At 34.3% G+C, this 19,525-nt stretch overlaps 2 long non-coding RNA genes across 2 annotated transcripts; both read left to right on the forward strand.

Moving 5' to 3' along the window:
• Positions 1-7,228: 7,228 nt before the first annotated feature.
• Positions 7,229-9,019, forward strand: LOC130048066 (uncharacterized). Its single transcript, XR_008796904.1, has 2 exons — positions 7,229-7,304; positions 7,754-9,019. It is a non-coding gene; the product is annotated as an uncharacterized LOC130048066 (long non-coding RNA).
• Positions 9,020-16,993: 7,974 nt separating this feature from the next.
• Positions 16,994-19,261, forward strand: LOC125654965 (uncharacterized). Its single transcript, XR_007362525.2, has 3 exons — positions 16,994-17,794; positions 18,085-18,261; positions 18,570-19,261. It is a non-coding gene; the product is annotated as an uncharacterized LOC125654965 (long non-coding RNA).
• Positions 19,262-19,525: the final 264 nt, after the last annotated feature.

Below are 19,525 nucleotides of genomic sequence, written 5' to 3' on the forward strand. Positions count from 1 at the left end.
GTGGATTTATATGAAAAGTCATGACTTCAAACAGAATATACTCTACATCAAAAAGAAGTGTGTTCCATATGTCAAAAATCATGAACAAATGTGCTCAACGTCTCACAGAAATAAAAGTACATCTAAATGTAATGTGTTCATGTATGTAAAAAATCATAAACATATGTGCTAGACTTAATTTTAAAAAAGAGCATTGAATAGTAATGTATGTGCAATACCATAAGTTTCATGTGTCCAGCTTCACATCCCAAAACATGTGCTCGACTTCACAAAAGGTATTGTGTGAGGTATGTTTGTACTTGTTTACATCTCTATGAACTTAAAGTGTGAAATGTACTATAAAAAGGTTCAAGACATTCAAAATACTATCTGCTAAAATATAAACTTATGTGTAAAATTTTTACTAGTATATTATTCTATCAATTCAATTTCCTTAAATGCACAGTTATACATTTAAAGATTTCCTTGAAACTGTGCAAAAACCAGATTTAATGAAACTTGTATAAACAAACATCACATGTAATTCACTTGCATTGAGATAAAAAAAAATATTCTAAAGGAAATGTCATGCATGTCCTTAACTTAATTCCAGGAAAATAATTCTACGAAACATTTTGGAATCTACATAGATATGCTATTATGCTTGCAGTAAAATCATTTCAAATCCTCAAAGATGTTCACAAATTTCAAAATAATTTAGACTCATGACAAACCTATTTTTCGCGTCTTCAATATTATAGTTGGAGGAATCCAAGAAGTTGAAATTGTTTTAGGCAGGCCAAGTCTCATACACAGTAACAAAACACGAGCAATGACAATGAGCTCTTAATACGATATGTTGGGAGGTTCCATTTTTATGTCTCCTGCAAAAAGTAGATATATGTATTGCATATTCCTTGGTCCCCGGTGAAAAGCTATTCTTGGTGGTTCATCACTCTTTGGAGTTACTCCCTTGAATTCACTCAGCTGCAAATTCATTGAAATATAGCTTAGAATATATGATATTGCTATATCAATCTTTGAAATGTCATAAACTCAAATTTTTAAATTGGAATATTTAAAAAAAAATCAACATCAGGGCATGATTACTCATATCAATATGTAAGCAATAATGTGGCCCTTGGGCCTCTGGTTCTTTTTTGCAACACAAATTTTAAGATAAATATGTTTACATCATTCTTCAACTTAGTGTACGTAATTAATATATATATATATATTCACCTTAACAATGGCAATGAGCTGGCGGTCCTGTTTTCCCTTCAAGTTGAATTTGAGTTAAATCCACTCCCCCGAAAATCCAACCACAGATATGTCTGACATCCTATGCGAAAAGAAAGTGGTGCCTTCATTACCTTCATTGAAAACTATTTCTATAGTGGCATCTTTTCACTTCAAAATAGGAATTAGTAATATATATCTACAGCTCGTTACATTTAGGTCAATCATTCAATATGATTCTACATGTACTTAAAATACACATTCTATTGCCATGGTACTGTACCTTTAAAATTCCGTTGTACCCCTTCACTTATGGAAATTATCCCAATCTTCTTTAACCAATCTTGGACATCATGTCCAGAATATGATTCTCTTACATTACAAGGATGCGACATTTTGCTGCAAAAAGTAAGTCATTAAATGTTCACTGTTCTGTATTGTTTGAAACTGTTCACTGTTCTCAATCTCAATTCTTATTCTGTATCAAATTCAAACCATGTTTACGATATATTTGATATTTTGATTCTCGATCCCAAATGATGAATTGTAATACCGATCTCGACTTTGAACCTGAGTGTATAGCGTAAACTAAATATATTAACATATTAATGTTATATATAATGATTTTTATAAGCATCCAAATTGCAAATTTGTCATTCTTTGTAAATAATTCATCTCAAAATATATGTTTTTGTCCACCATGGCGGCATGAGAAGAGTCTAAGCTCAATTTTTTTAATATAAGGAGATTGTCAAACATTTATAACAGAATCATCAAGTATTTGGAGGAAACATATATCTCCTGTAGAATTTGATTATCAATACAACATTTAAAACTGTGAGAGGTATACATAAAAACACTTGCCTAGATCGTCAACACTGGTCCACCATGAGCACAGTCTGATCTGATCATTTCCTTTGTTTCTTATCTTTATGACGAGAAAACGGCGCGCAACGTAAAAGTAGCTTAAACGTGTTTAGATATTATACATGTCATGTTATATGCGTTTGCGCATTAAACACATATCTAAACACGTTTAGTGCTAAACACGTCTTTTATGTGTTTAAAATCTAAGCACATTTTTTACAGTGTAGGATAAGGAAATATATATCAAAATTCTCCGACAATTTAACGGAAAAAGAAACAGCATTCTTACTCAATTTTGAGGTAAAAACAAGTAATTTTTATGGACTACCAAAAATCCACAAGTCTAAGCAAATTCAAAACGGAATACAGAAATCATGTGAACCATACATCAAAATACCGCCCCCGACAGACCTTAAACTACGCCCAATCGTAGCTGGCCCTTCTTGTCCAACACAAAGACTTAGTAATTTCCTAGATATCATACTAAAACCCATCGGCAAATTAGTTTCGAGTTATATTCAGGACGACATTGATTTCTTAAACCACATTCCTAAAACCGTTGAAGAAAATACAAAATTGGTGAGTTTTGATGTCACTAGTTTGTAGACAAATATTCCACACAACTTGGATATAGAAGCCATTTCCTTCTGGATTGATAAACATCAAGGCGTATTGCAATCAATATTTTCAAAGGAATTTATCCTGGAAGGAATCAAATTAGTTTTGGAAAGTAATCATTTCTTTTTTTTATCACAAATACTTTCTTCAAACAAAAGGAACAGCCATGGGGCCACTTACGCAACTTTAGTTTTGGGCTTTCTTGAGGAGAAACTATTTACAGAATGCAAATCAGCTTTTGGAGAAGAATTTGGCCTGTATATTGAGAATAACTGGAAACACTATTTGGATGATTGCTTTATTTTTTGGACCAAATGTTTACAAGATCTACAACACTTCCACAACATGCTGAATTACCTACACAATAACATACGATTTACAATGGAAATTAACGAAAATGAATTATCATTTCTAGACATCCTGATTGTAAAGGAGGGGTTGAAAATCATAACATATCTCTAATACAAGAATACAGATTCCCATCAATATTTGATGTTTAACTCATGCCATGCATCTCACACCAAACGAAACATCCCTTTTAACATGGCCCGGAGAATTTGCACAATAGTAATAGATGAGGATCGCAGAAATACAAGATTATCTGAACTTAAAATATTTTTATGCAGACAGAAATACCCACCAAAATTAATTGAAACAGCTATACAAAAGGCTAAAGAAACTCCCATCACAGAATTGCGAACTACTAAACAACATGAAGAAACCGACAACAAAATTCCTTTCGTTCTTACACACAACCCGAAAAATCACAACATATTCAAAACAGCGAAGCAGTAATTCCCTATTCTTCAACAATCACAAACATTAAATGTCCTCATTCAGCCCACGGATATACTCCACAGCAAATTTGAAAAACATTCTCACTAAAGCCAAATTTACATCAAACCCCGAAAACCCACCAGTCTTCAAATGCAAGGATCCACGATGCAGTACTTGCCAATTTATACAAACCGGCCACTCCATAACTTTATATATATATATATATATATAAAGATATATATATATCTGCACTATATCATATCCCACGATTCGATGAAAATAAATATATGTATCACCCAGTGCTAATTAATTTTTTATTTAACATCTACATAAAAAAACGAAATGGCATACAAATTGGCAGTATGTTGAAAAACTACAATCCCCCCCCCCTCTAGATCCACCAATGAGATGGATAGTATATTTAAAGGCAACACTTGCGTGCGGGTATTACTGTCTTATGACAGCATCTAGTTTCGTCCGGTTTTTTTTTTTTTGTCAGGTTGAAATTTACCTATCATCCTCCAATGAGGACAAACTCAAAAAATAAATGAAAACAATGATTCATAGGGGCAAATTATCACATTCTACTTAAACATTTTGAGTTTGGTATATATTTCAAAACCAAATTTCATGTTAAGGGGGTAGGTTTTTCATGACTTCAGTCCATGCATCAAAGAACCCGTTACCGAGCATTTCAATGTCGCAGGACACAAATAGGAAGACTTGACAGTAGTGACTATAATAATAATAAATAATAAATTATTTTATTTAGACAGGATAGCACAATTAGTACAAATGACTAGTTTACGTTGTGGTCCTGTATAAAACATATTCACAGACAGATAAATGAGAGAATATAAAAATAGATAACACAATATAAAATATATACATAAAATACACACACGATATCACTGGGGGGAAATAAACATATCACTGTTCGTTATCTTCACCTTGCATACACACATATACACACACATACACATATATATATACATACACACACACACACACACACATATATATATATATATATATATATATATATATATATATATATACACATACATACACATACACACACACACACATACATATACATACACATACATATATACATTCACACACACACACACACACACACACACACACACACACACACACACACACACACACACACACACACACACACACACACACACACACACACACACACACACACACACATATATACACACATACACACACATACATACACATCATATCTATATATTACTTATTTGAGAAATAATGCTGCAAATATGCTGATTTAAAAGATGTAATAGAACCACAGCTTCTGAACATAATACTCACTGGACCGATGTGGGAAGAAAAAAAAACACGAGAAATTCTGGATGCATAGTCATTCCGCCCCAATGGCATGAAGAAACCAAATGATTTCACCATAATGAAAGTGGCCTAGTTTCCCTAGTTATTAATCAGTGTTGTTATACCCGCACTTTCTAAAGAAAGTTTATATTGTTGTTACCCTGTTCCGTCCGTCCGTCCGTCTGTCACACTTTCTTTATCCTCAAACTCCGCCTTCATCTTAAGTAGTAACCAATCGACCTTTTGCAAGATGATTGGTGGTGTCCTGTAGACGTGCATTAAGGTTTCAGAATTTTCATTTTCACCCTGGGTACGAAATAGGGGTAAAAAAGGGACAATTTTATACATACATCTGGTTCTCATAACTCCTTTTACATTTAATACAATAGCAAAATCATCTTTTGCAAGATGAACAGTGGTGTCCTGTAGATATGCAATGAGCTTTCGGAATTTTCATATTTACCCTGGTGCCCAAATGGGAGTCCAAAAACGATATTTTTTTCTAAATAAGATCCTGGTTCCCTGAACTTCTCTTACATTTTGTACAGTAGCCAAATAATCTTTTCGAAGGCAATTGGTGGTGTCCTATAGAAGTGCAATAAGGTTTCAGAATTCACCCTAGGACCAAAATAGAAGTCGAAAGACTAACTAAAGTTTTTTTTCTAAAAGAAAAACTGCTTCCCCGAATTCCTCTTACATTTTACACAGTACCCAAATTATCTTTTTGGAAGGTAATTGGCGGTGTCCTATAGATGTGCAATAATGTTTCAAAATTTTCCTTTTTACCCTGGGGCCCAAATGGGAGTCGAAAAACCTTTTTTTTCTAAATAAGATTCTGGTTCCCTGAACTCCTCTTACATTTTACGCAATGCCCAAATTATATTTAGGAAGATAATTGGTGGCGTGCTATAGATGTGCAATAAGGTTTCAGAATTTTTATTTTCACCCTGGGGCCAGAATGGGAGTCGAAAAACGACTTTTTTTCTGAAACAAACCCCTGGTTCCTAGAACTCCTCTTTTAAGTTTGACGCAGTCATGAAACGAGCGGAGTTCGAACTCACGACCTCCCAGTTACAACACGAAAGCTCTACCACTGAGCTCGCGCGACCGATAATAGCTGAAAGAAAAAATATCGACAGGCAAAGGCAATAACAAGAAAAATTTACATCAACAAAATTCCTAATTCGTACGGGGAAAGGGGTGTTTTATAATAAATAAAACAAGAAAAATTCCCCAATTTTTACTTTCTTTTACTCCGTGGAGAGAGAGAGAGAGAGGGGGGGGGTGAGTGGAGAATTTGACTTATTGTAGAACCAGATTCTTCTTTCACTATTACAATGAAAAATAAGGGGAGGGGCTTACACAATATATTTGATTGTATTACAAACCACAAATAATGGTCATTATAAAAAAGGGAGAGGGCGGTGATACCCCTCCTCCGATTCTACGTGCCTGGTTTTTTTTAAACACCTCACTTTGGCTTGTCATGTGGTCTGCCATCTGGCGTGTCAAACTTTGATCTTCCATCTGGCCAGTCATTGTATGATCGACTCTCTCTCTCGTCATACTATGGTCTGCCAATTGTCCTCTCATACTATGGTCTGCCAATTGTCCTGTCATAGTATGGTCTGCCAGTTGTCTGTACATTCTAGGATGACCATATGTATGGCCTGCCATAGTGAAATTACTGGCATGCCGTGTAAAATTGGTGGTGAATGTTTATGCCTAGCCATTTCCATTTCTAACCTCATGATTTCCCCCTCAAGCAATGTTATTTCATTTTCAATATTGCTACCCATTGCCTGCAAAATTGAATGACCAAATAATAAAATATGAAAGGCAAAGAAGTACACCGCTTCGACCAAAATTATGTAACGGCACTTTATTGCCGTCAATCTATCACGAGTTTGAAAAAAACAACTCTTTGCATAACAAAAGTATAATTTTCCTCTATCACTGGTTGGATATATATCTATTTATTTGAATGTCCCTACCTTGGGTTGAAATCAAGAAGTAAATCAATAATAATTGGAAGACTTTAAGAAAGTAAATAGTATGTAAATAGTATGTTTCATTAACCAAATATACTAGTTCCAGGCTCTATTCAGGCTACTATTCCCAGCACTAACTATTTCCCTGACTTGTTGTCAGTGCTATGGTCGGTCACAATGGACAACCACTCCCATTTCACAAAATGCTGACCTTCTCATACATGTAACATTATTGCGTACACTATTTTCCGTTCCGTTTTCCGTTCCGCGATTTAGCAACACCCATAGCCAGGGCCTGGCAAAGTCCGACTAAAAATCTGCACTATTACCTGAGTGAAATGTCTGATAAAGCAGCGCATCAATAATGTTTACTCTGCCCGTGTTATCGGCATATATGGTTTGAAAACGAGGACGTCAAAAGGATCAATTTACATTGTTAAAATGCTGCCATTTCTTGAACATTTACAGGTATGGGAAATATTAGTATATATTTTGAATTTTATATATCAAAGTATAGACCTCTACAAATGTAGAATTAATCAAAAAGTTATTCAATTAAGACATCCACTTTCGTTTTAAACATAGAACTATAAGTGACTCATGGGTCTCCGAGTCTCCTCTTAGTCCGTATGTCCCTCTGTCTGTCTGTCTGTATGTCCCTCTGTCTGTCTGTCTGTCTGCCCCCCCCCCCTCTCTCTCTCTCTCTCTCTCTCTCTCTCTCTCTCTCTCTCTCTCTCTCTCTCTCTCTCTCTCTCTCTCTCTCTCCTCTCTCTCTCTCTCTCCATTTCCTATAGCATGCACCAAATAGGAAAAAACACTATTGGTACTTTCCAAGAAAAGCTAATAAAATGAAAAACCTTTCCTGTGGAAATAGGAATATGAATATATGTAACCAATATATCTCATTTTCGTCTCAGTTATGAGTGGCATCGTCCAATCGTGCCCAACAAACCTTACAGAAGTCCTCGCGGCATCAGTGAGACTAAACTGTAATAAAGATGGGTTTGGGAATGACCAGTATTCATGTCTTCCTAACTCCAAGAAGACTGGACTTGTGGAATTCTGTCATGAAGGAGGCATTCCGTTGGTAGTAGACGGTGAGATATTAGATATTACCTTTAAAACTGTTGTCAATTTTATGTACCTCCCGCATCATCCCTATCCGTTTTCGAACGGGTTCAATTTTTTCCTTAGTACTCGGAACCCTTATGTCTTCCACATCACTTGTCCAGCGTTCCCTCCTTCATTTTTCTTATGCATTTCATTTATCTTTGTTGTTTGCTTTTCTTCATCTTCTGAGTCATGTTTTCTTTAAAATCAATACCAATGTATGAGATAACATAAACACCACTCCACAAACAGCGATTGGTGAAAATTTAACCACTGTGGGTCAGTCACAACTTGTATAATAATATAAAACATTTAGAAAAATGAGATATATCACAGATGGATGCGCAAAAAGTCACCCAAGACACAACAGATTAAAATATAGATAATATGATACACATGTCACATGAAGACAACTGTTTTAAAAGATTGCTAAGTAACTCTAATCCAATAAAATGCATATATATTCAAGATTTTCTACAAACTCTATACTCGTCATAATGATATAATTACCCATTACAACCTGCTATTGGTTCATATGCAGTCTGATGTAGTGCATGTTCATTGTTAGACAGTTCTTTACATACTGATTGTAACTACCTGATCAAGATATAGGGCTCACGACGGGTCTGACCGGTCGACAAGGAGTGTTTAATCCTTCTAGACACCTGATCCGAAATATGTTATGTTAAGGATCCGTGTCTTTCAATTTGTATTATTTATTATTGATGAGATTGATCACTGTTCGTTATCTTTATTTTTTGTAAAGGTTATTGTTTGGAGACAGAATGGGGCCAGTTGTACTACAGCAAATGTCAACACTTCATCAATGGTTGTCCGAGTAAGCCGTACCTTGCCAATGAGATATACAAACGTAAGAAATTGTTTCTTATTATACACTTAAGGTAAACCCCCATACCACGTCAAATAACGTTAGAAACGGTACTCACGAGTCACGAACGTTATCACACATTCAACGAACCTGGTGGCATTTTGGTCAATTTTGTAGACCGTATTAGGACTGATTGTTTGAAAGCAAAAAAAAAAATAGAATTAAAAAAACAGCAACAAACGAATCGCAATAATACAAACAAGCCGGTTCTATACAAAACAACGCTCGGGAGAGAAAATGCTTATAGTTATATATACATCGCGAAGTCGTAAACTCTGCGTACATATTGCGTTATGACACACAGTCGTTCAGTACCTCCCGTGAGACGTCTTTATATATTACAGATTATGATGTTAGATCTTGTTGCCAACTTTCAATGTATCTATTGTAGGCCATTTCTTTTGTGTGATTTCTGATCATTAATGACGGGTAGACATATCGAATCTCCTATACAACAAAATGCAATTTTGTGTGTGCTACATGTACTGACAGTCACATGTGTTTGTTATGTTTTCCTTATAATTTATTTAAACCTGAAAGAATACGGTCGATGTCGTCATGATCTAAATAAAATATATGTATATAATCTAAAGCTATATGACATTGCAACCCCCTTTGCAAAATTTATCCACCAACATGTTCTTGTTCTTCATCTTCTTTCAACTACAGTCCAGCTGGACATGTCATTACTGGTGATGTTGATATAGTTGAAAATGAGGACCTCAAATCACTTATTCTTAAAATACAGAGAACCTCGGTCTTTTAATTGGCGACAGAACTTCATCTCTATTATGAGTTCTGTCGAAGATTATGCCAGACGATGGGCTAAATATGAAAAAGAACTTGATACATTGTCAGAATGGGTTAAAAGCATCAGAGGGATATTAAAATCCCGCATTAGACACATGAAAACAAAAGTACGTACCATCTATCCTTCTGTGTTTAGTAAACCAAAAGTGATAAAAGAATTAGATAGGTTACATGAGGAAAATGTTTTGGTTCCAGCTGACACAGCTAGTAACAACATTGTCTTTGTTTGTAAGGCTCATTATTTCAATTGTATTTTAAACGAACTTGGCATTAATTCCACTTTTGGTAATCATACTTATACTCCAACTGCCCTTTCAAAAGACGAAATTCTTCAAAACCATGCTTCAGTTTTAGACACATTTAATATTCCAGTCAATGGGTAGAATGAATATGAGTTACCGTACCTATACTGGATTCCTAAACTACATAAAAACCCTTACAAACAAAGCCCCTATCTTTGCTCCTCACGAAAATGTTAACAGCTGTGAAGGAGAAACTCCAAACGTACTGTGCGACTACATATGCCAGAAGTGGTGTTAATCAAATGTGGATTCTAAAAAATTCTAAAGAACTTTTAGTAAACTTGAAATCACAGAATTTCCCCCAAATCAATAGCATTAAAACCTATGACTTTTCAACACTATACACGACCATTCCTCACGATAAATTAAAAACTAGACTTTTTGACATCATAGACAGTTGCATCCTCAACAAAAACGGAAAACGGAAATATTCCTATCTAGTGATCAGTCATTCAAAAACTTACTTTGTTAAACACCACTCTGATTCCACGCACAAGTACTCTGAAGTTGAAATAAAAAATATGCTAGAGTTCCTCATTCACAATATCTTCGTGGTCTTTGGTGATCAGGTCTTCCAACAGTCTGTTGGAATTCCCATGGGCAGGAATTGTGTTCCTTTGTTAGCTGACCTGTTTTTATATTCATATGAAGCAGAATTTATTCAAAAACTTCTACGTGAGAAAAAAAAATCTCTCGCTGTGACCTTCAATTCGACTTTTAGATATATCGATGACGTTTTGTCTATTAACAATGATAGCTTTCATTCATATGTTGACTTGATATATCCCTGTGAGCTCGAAATAAAGGACACTACAGAGTCGTCCACTTCTGCTTCATACTTAGATATTTTATTGAAAGTAGACATTAACGCCAAACTGACAACTCAACTGTATGACAAACGGTATGATTTCAGCTTCTCCATCGTCAACTTCCCACATTTATGTAGCAACATTCCATTATCACCTGCATACGGTGTTTATATATCTCAACTGATTCGATATGCAAGAGATTGTTCTGGGTATAGTCAATTTTTAAATCGATGTAAGCTACTGACAAACAAGTTGATGGTACAGGGATTTCAACAGTCTCGATTGAAGTCAGCATTTCGCAAATTCTATGGTCGTTATAACGATCTAGTTCGTCAATACAACCTCGCATTGGGTCAAATGCTGTCTGACGTGTTTCATACCGATTGTTAAGCCGTTCTTGACACACTGATTTTACTGCGGATAACTCCGTTTACCTGATCAGGATATGGGGCTCACGGCGGGTGTGACCGGTCAACAGGGGATGCTTACTCCTCCTAGGCACCTGGTCCCACCTCTGGTGTGTCCAGGGGTCCGCGTTTGCCCAACTATCTTTTTTGTATTGCTTGTAGGAGTTATGAGATTGATCACTGTTCGTTATCTTCACCTTGCATATATTCATTTACACGACAAAAATTGTGTTCGAGGCCCTCCGAATCCATAATAAATGAGCATGTACATGTATGTGCATATCTCTGTTGTGTCGAACGATTTCAGTGTGTTCAATTTAGATCATACACTGACAGATTTGTCACATATTTAGGCCTTATATCTAGGCCTAGATGTCGTACGTTCGTGTTATTGTACGTACAGTATGGATCATGGGTGTTGTAATGTTATTTTCTTTTATCTAAAACACTTTTTAATACACGTCTCGGAATGTACGCGGTACTACATGTCGTTAATACTCCCATCGCATGGCTGTATGGTATTGTTAAAAACTACAAGGAACTAAAGATTACCAAGGGAACGAGGAATGCAGAATTCGGGAGTTTTAAAATATTCGAATTTCCCAAAATTTGTAACTTGAGCATAGGTTAGCATTTTCTGAATGAGTGTTAAAAATATAAAAATCATTCTGATCGACATCACTTTGTTCCAACTAGATTTGACGACATAATTTTTTTTCATCTATTGTGACGTCATGTCAGTGTCCAAATGACGTAGGCTAAGCTCCATAGTAAAGATAGGCTTTTTCGAACTTCAAGCTCGATCCCTAAAGCTTACGCCAATCAATGAAAATTGTTTTTAATTATTTGAAGCTTTAATGCTTTAATCTGCTTTTCAAAAACCGCCCTGTAATATTTCTTGAAATGATAATTTAGTAATGTAAATGATGAATGAAATATATTTGCAGAGATAGGAATTTTAGACACCATTTTCCAATATGCGTTTTTTCCCCCAAGGTTTTTAACCTAGAGGGGATCATTAGGCTCTCAAATTATCCGATTCCCTATCTACTTCTTGTGTATAATGATTGCTGGAGTGTAAAGGTAAAACATATTGAAATGTTTAAAAAATCTGTAGGTTTTTAAAAACAGAATTCCCCGGATATGATAGGCTATGATTAGTCAAAATTTGACTACCATATGTGCATTTTCATCACCTTGAAACCAAGGGCATAGTTCAGTAGATGAAAAATTATTGAAAACAGTCAAATGCAATACATTTTCTTCAATTCATATGAAAGAAACACATTTCTATCGTTTTAATAAAGACAGTGCCTTAAAATGCATGTACATGTATATTAACACTGCTTCTTTTAAAGTGATGTGTTCTATTTTTGGAAGTGACTGTACTCTAGAAAAGGCCGTTAAACATATTTTTCTTCGGGAATTTGGTTAATATACATCCTCGACAAAATACATGTACATTTTTATAGAAATCTGAAGGTTTTTCAATATTAAGATGTGGTATGGGGAAGTACCTTAACAGTCATAATTGAATAAAATATATTTCTATAATGAGTTTAGCACGTTCTGTGTTTGTAGATCCCGCCTGTCTGAATATCAACACAGAGAGCCAGTGTTTTCTTGCTGATCCATCATGTTCCAATCTGTAAGTCAATACTTAATATAATACCACAACATTCACTACCAAAGACTTGATGGACACACCATCCACCTACTCGGGCTTCTCTAACACAACTGTGAATACTCTCTACAACACGACCACATCCATAGAAGATGTACCTGATGTAGGGGCAGTTGTGGGAGCTGTGTTAGCCGGAGTGTTTGTTATCACAGCCCTGCTGATTTTAGTGTGTGTTGTCCTGAGAAGGCGGAAACAACAAAAACACAAAACTAACAAAGGTAAAACAAACTTTCGAATTGTATAACTCAATTACTAATGATACATTTATTGCAACAACAACAATGGCAACAACTACTACTACCAATATTATAACTACCATTACTACCACTACTACTACTATTGTAACTACTACAACTACCATTACTACTACTACTGCTATTATATCTACTACTACTACTACTACCACTACTAAAACTACTACTACTACAACAACAACAACAACAACAACAACAACTACTACTACTACTACTACTACTACTACTACTCCTACTACATGTACCACTGTAGTACTACCACTACTAAAACTACTACTACTACTACTACTACAATTATTACTACAACTACTACAACAACTACTACTACTACTACCACCACTACTAAAACTGCTTTTATGACTACTATTACTACTACTACTACTACGACTGCATGTATTACTACTACTACTGCTGCTGCTGCTGCTTTTTCTATATCTAAGACTACTAACATTACTACTACTACAACTACTTCTACTACTACTACTACTTCTACTACTACTACTACTACTACTACTACTACTACTACTACTACTACGATTATCATTATTAATATAACTACTACTACTACTTCTTTTCTACTTCTAAGACTACTACTACTACTACTACTACTACTACTACTACTACTACTACTACTATCATTATTATTTTTATTACAACTTCTACTACTACTACTACTTCTACTACTATTATCCTTATTATTACAACAACAACAACAACAACAACAACTACTACTACTACTACTACTACTACTGCTGCTGCTGCTGCTTTTTCTACTTTTAACTTTTAAGACTACTAACATTACTACTACTACAACTACTACTATTATAATGCTACTATTACTTCTTTTTCTAATATTAAGACTACTACTACTACTACTACTACTACCACTACCACCACCACCACCACCACCACTACTACTACCACTACTAAAACTACTAATACTACTAAAACAACAACAATTATTACTATTACTATTACTACTACTACCACTAATTATGCTACTACTACTACTACTACTACTACTACTACTACCACTACTAAAACTACTTCTATGACTACTATTACTACTACTACGAAGACTACATGCTGCTGCTGCTTTTTCTATTTCTACGACTATTAACATTATTATTACTACTACTACTTCTACTACTACTACTTCTACTACTACTACTACTACTACTACTACTACTACTACTACTACTACTACTACCACTATTATTATTATTATTATTATTACAACTTCTTCTACTACTACTACTACTACTTTTTCTACTTTTAAGACTACTAATATTACTACTACTACTACAACTACATGTACTACTACAACTACTATTATTACTACTGCTGCTGCTGCTGCTTTTTCTACTTCTGAGACTAATAATATTACTACTACTGCGACTACTACTATTATAATACTACTATTACTTCTTTTTCTACTTCTAAGACTACTACTACTACTACTACTTAAACTACTACTACTGCTACTACTACTACTACTACTGCTGGTTTTTCTACTTCTAATACTACTAATATTACTACTACTACAACTACATGTAATACTACAATTACTATTACTACTGCTGCTGCCTTTTCTACTTCTAAGACTTCTTACATTACTACTACTACTTCTAATACTACTACTACTGTACTACTAGTAGTAGTAGTTACTAATCAATTGGTTGGTTGATTTGAACATACTGTATTGTATATTAATATCTATAAGTTGCAAACAATCAGTATGCTCGACGATTCATCAATATTAGTCAAGAACCGACAGTAATGAACGGTTCCTGAATATATATTTTTATTGCATGATACGAAATTAGTACAAATATTATTGTTCTAACAATGATTAAAACAAACTTGTAAAAGAAAAGATAAGGAGTGATAGATATTTACAGTTCGGTTGATTTTCAAATGAATTTTACATTAATAAATACACTGTTCGTTATCTTCACCTTGCATATACATGTGTGTGTTTTTAAATAAAAGTTTGTTGTTAACTGCATTTGTTACACCAATTTCTTTATCTTAAAACACATGTTATTAGTGTCTTTTGTGTGGTTTCTGGGTAAGTTAATTTAAGCACATTTCTAAAATATATTTAATCTGTAGCCTTAACCCCTTCTCTACCGTACCGGTCAATTTGACCGATGGCGCGTAAAAACAGGACTACGCAAAAGGAGTGCATCTAAATCTTTGAAACTACGGTCACAAGATATCTGATCTATATATCATATTTTTGGAAATTTTCTCTATGTTTTGACTATGTAAAAATCAATAAAGTAAGTAAAGCCATTAGATTAAAAAAAGCATTTAAAGTGAAGGATGGCTTCGTCTAAATATGACGCAACGCTTTGTCGCAAGGTCATTTTCCCCTTCAATATGATTTTTTTTTAATTTTCCTTATGAATTCAATATTTTTTTATATTTTTGAAAAGCATATGTTCCCTGCTTTCAGAAGATATAAAAATTATTTTTAATGCCCAGCAAAGTTATAAGAAAATAGCAATTTTTTGCACATGTACGTTTTCTTACGATTTTATTTCTAAATGTTTAAACATATCGGCGTTTTACCTATATTTATATATGGAAATAGGGAAAAGTAAATACAGCCTGTAAAAGTAGAGGAAATTTTCTTTTTGATGGGCCCTTATTCGTGTTATAATTCTCGGTAGTTTTTATATTATGATAAAATGAAATTGGGACATGCTGCGCGGTTTTCTTTAAAATTAGACACAAAACGTCGTCGCTAAAAGGATCGACACGCGTCGCAAAGTGGTGAAAACTATAAAATGTGTATTGTCCTCTTTTAGTAAATTCAGTACCTTTTGATACACTAAAACAATATACACACATGTATGAAATAATCAGCCAGGTATTCTCTGCTTTTTAAAAAAAAAGCATAAAACCAATATTGGTATATAACAGTTACACAACCTACATGTAACTTCATAAAACACTTACTGAGAATGTTACATCCGCAGAGAGTAAATTTAAAAAAAAAGATAAATAAAATACTTCAAATTCAGATATAAACGTTATATTTGTTCGGAATAGTAATATTTTTTCCCATACCAAACAAAGAAAACTAAAAAGAAGTTGGCATAAAGCCTATAAGTCTATACTTTTATTTTTCCGTGATCGGGATCGCGGGCCCCGCGGGGTTTTCTGAAAGTGTGCACGGGGAACACACGTGTTTCCGTTTCAACGAAAACAACACAGCTTCACTGTGACTGTCACAGCGAAGGCTTGTATTTTACATCATTAAAACGACCTGATGTCAGAAGAAGATGCCCTGGATCTCCTGTTGCAGGATGACCCAAACGATCATGCATTCAGTATAAACATGTACATGTAAGTTGATGTAGCCACATAGGCTGACTAGAAAAAAAAATTGCAGTTTTGTCATGTTATGAAAAATTCACGATTAATTAACGCGATTTGATGCCATAATTTTTCGTTTCATGAAAGAAAATATTTATATTTTATGATTCCTAAACCAAGTGTTTATTAAGAGCTGACATCATTTAATCTGTCCTGGTCCGGCATTAATCCGTCTGATTAGCACCCCCCTTTTTCCAGACTTCTCTCCTTACCTGACGCGCGAGTGTAAGAAGTGGGTGGATTTACTGTGCAATGAGAAGGGGAATGGGGTGGTTTTAATTAGACTGGGCATTCATGACCGTTGGTGAGAAGGCTATTTTCCAGGATTTTTCCATGTTTATAAAAATTATCTTTCTATGAAAAGAAAACACAATCTGTTAGGAAAACACATATTACGTCATTGTAATGATAGAATTTATTATCATGATTTGAATTATTTTCTTCATATTGTAACAGAAATATAAACGAAATGTGTGTTTCGGCCGAAATGGGGGGGGGGGGGGGGGGGGTACGTAACATCAATCAAAGTCTGATTATGACAGGCCAATGAAAAGTCATATAGATTTCTCTTTTATCCAAATGAATGTATTTTATATACACTTAGTAGCTTATGACCATAAATTACATGTCATCCATACATGCTGGTACTGGTATGCTATGAGCTATGATCTTGCCTAGATTTTCTCTAATTTCAACTAAATCCACACCCCATCAGAGTACCATGCAAGGGGATTTAGACACTGTGTACCATGAAGAACCAATTCAATTCTACTTTGATATCTGGGGTCATATACTTTCCCTCAGAGTTGCAGTATTTTTGTTGGACCAGAATTTCTTCAGTACCCCCCCCTCCCCTGTATATGCTAGGCATAATGCTGACACCTACATGATGCATATCTTTTTTTTTCATTACGCACTATGCTACACTCGCAATGTATAATAAAATATTCCATTCATTTCTAACACATGTACGCAATCCCCTACCAAATGTCACTTAAAATAAAGGACATCTCTTATCTTTAAATAAATTTGAGCTGTACTTAAGTGCGAAACTGTCCCGTGCTACCATGAAACATATTTTGCTTTAAAACATAAACCAACAATTCTTAATTGTAATTTCTTTTCATCTTTAAAAAGGGTATTGACATCCCAATATTTAGGGGGAAGTTCCCAGGTATCGTCCACTAGTGACAGTGTACTGGCAAAGCCAGACATGCATTGGAAGGATGATGTTATGAAGGACACAGGGACACCTGATCCAAGAACTGTGACATTTCATTCGGAGCGACAGCCTGGCATTCAGTTGGTATGACTCTTTGAGGTTGAATGTAGGGTTAAATCTGTATACATTTGGTTAACATTCAAATAAATCCAGATAATACATTCACAAATGGAATCATGGCGTCATGATACACGGATATGCGTGTACCATTTTACTCTTTTTTACTACATTACTAGGTATCACATATATACAAAAAGAGACAAAAAACAGAAAATCATTATTCTTTTTCTAATTATAAAGTATGACAAGTTTTCTAAATGCTGACAAATAAGGTATGGTGGCCAATACTGATTTTATTTGCAATTTCCTTTCAGATATGGAACCCGATTATTCAGAGAACTGCATATTTTATGAAGCTGTTTTTGACAGAAGACTTGGGTTTTCTCCATCTGTGTTGTCACCAACCATTATGCTGAGATGGTCATATCTAGGGGGAAGGATTGTCATTATGCTTCCCAAGGAAGTTCGCATCCTCTCATTGAAGAGCAATGGTACAGATATTACTAGTTTTAAAGTACCGATATTGTGACAGTGATTTCCAGTTTAAAACGAATAATAAAATGCATAATAAAAAGATTATCTTTACCAAAATTAATCTTGCTTTGCGTCTAACACATTTATTAGATGTGTACTACAATTAATTAACTCTGATAACATTTCATAAGTAATTAAATGTATACTACTAATTTTCAAAGGGCCTTGACTATAGAAAACATTTACAGAGCCAATTGAGAATTCAAAAGCTCTGACGATACATTAGTATATAGGGATAAGTATTAAGAAATTCTTTTTTTTCCAGATTTTTGTGCATTATCTTATACATGTCTGCTGTGAAGTTCCAGTCGATAGACAGATATTGGTCAATACATGCCCCTATCGGAACAACCCAGTACAGTGTATCAAGAATGATGTCTAGAAATAGGTTTTAAGAGGTTGAATATAAGAACATTTTTGTTAAATATGATGCAAGTACATTTAAATCTAGTGATTGAAAGTAAGTACTTGAACATTCGTATACGTTGAACTTAGAGAGGAAAAACGGGTAGTACTTTTTGATAACATTTGATAAGGTGCTGTTGCTTAGCAACCAAATATATTTGAATGCAAAAAATTAAATTATTTTAGATTAACAATAAAGATCTTTGTTTTAATGTTGCAATATATATTCTAATTAGTGGAACATAATGGCAAAACGTCATATTATTAGAAAATGATGGATATGTACAATGTATATAAAGTACAAAGTTTCCATTATATGACCTTTGACCTTAATTCTCTTCATCATATTTTTTGTTAAAAACCTTTTTAAATGATTAGGATTTATTTAAAGATTATATTTTTAAAATAATGTGACATTTACTAATCATCATGCAATGTAATTATGCTTAAATTGTGTCGAATGTATGCAGAAAGGCAAATTATGGTCAAAATTGTACTATGAATGTTGTTACTTAGCAACCAAAAATATTTGTTTCTCAATAAAATTGATTAATTTGATTGTGATGTTTTTGTAGCATTTTCAAAGGCACATCAGCTCATACATTTAGAATTCCTTATTTTTGACTCTAATCTAGTGAGAGGGATCGTAATATATATATTTCAGAGGAAAAACATGCAAAAATGCGCACTTAGATGACCTTTGACCCCGTAGACCTCTTTGAGGTCATGGGATACCTTGACAAACTTTACAAGAAAGTATTCCATGTCCAATTCCTAACAAAATTATATGTCATATGCCTATCCCAAATCGTGATA

Source organism: Ostrea edulis, chromosome 7 (assembly GCF_947568905.1).
Source record: "Ostrea edulis chromosome 7, xbOstEdul1.1, whole genome shotgun sequence".
In the NCBI taxonomy this organism is placed as follows: domain Eukaryota; kingdom Metazoa; phylum Mollusca; class Bivalvia; order Ostreida; family Ostreidae; genus Ostrea; species Ostrea edulis.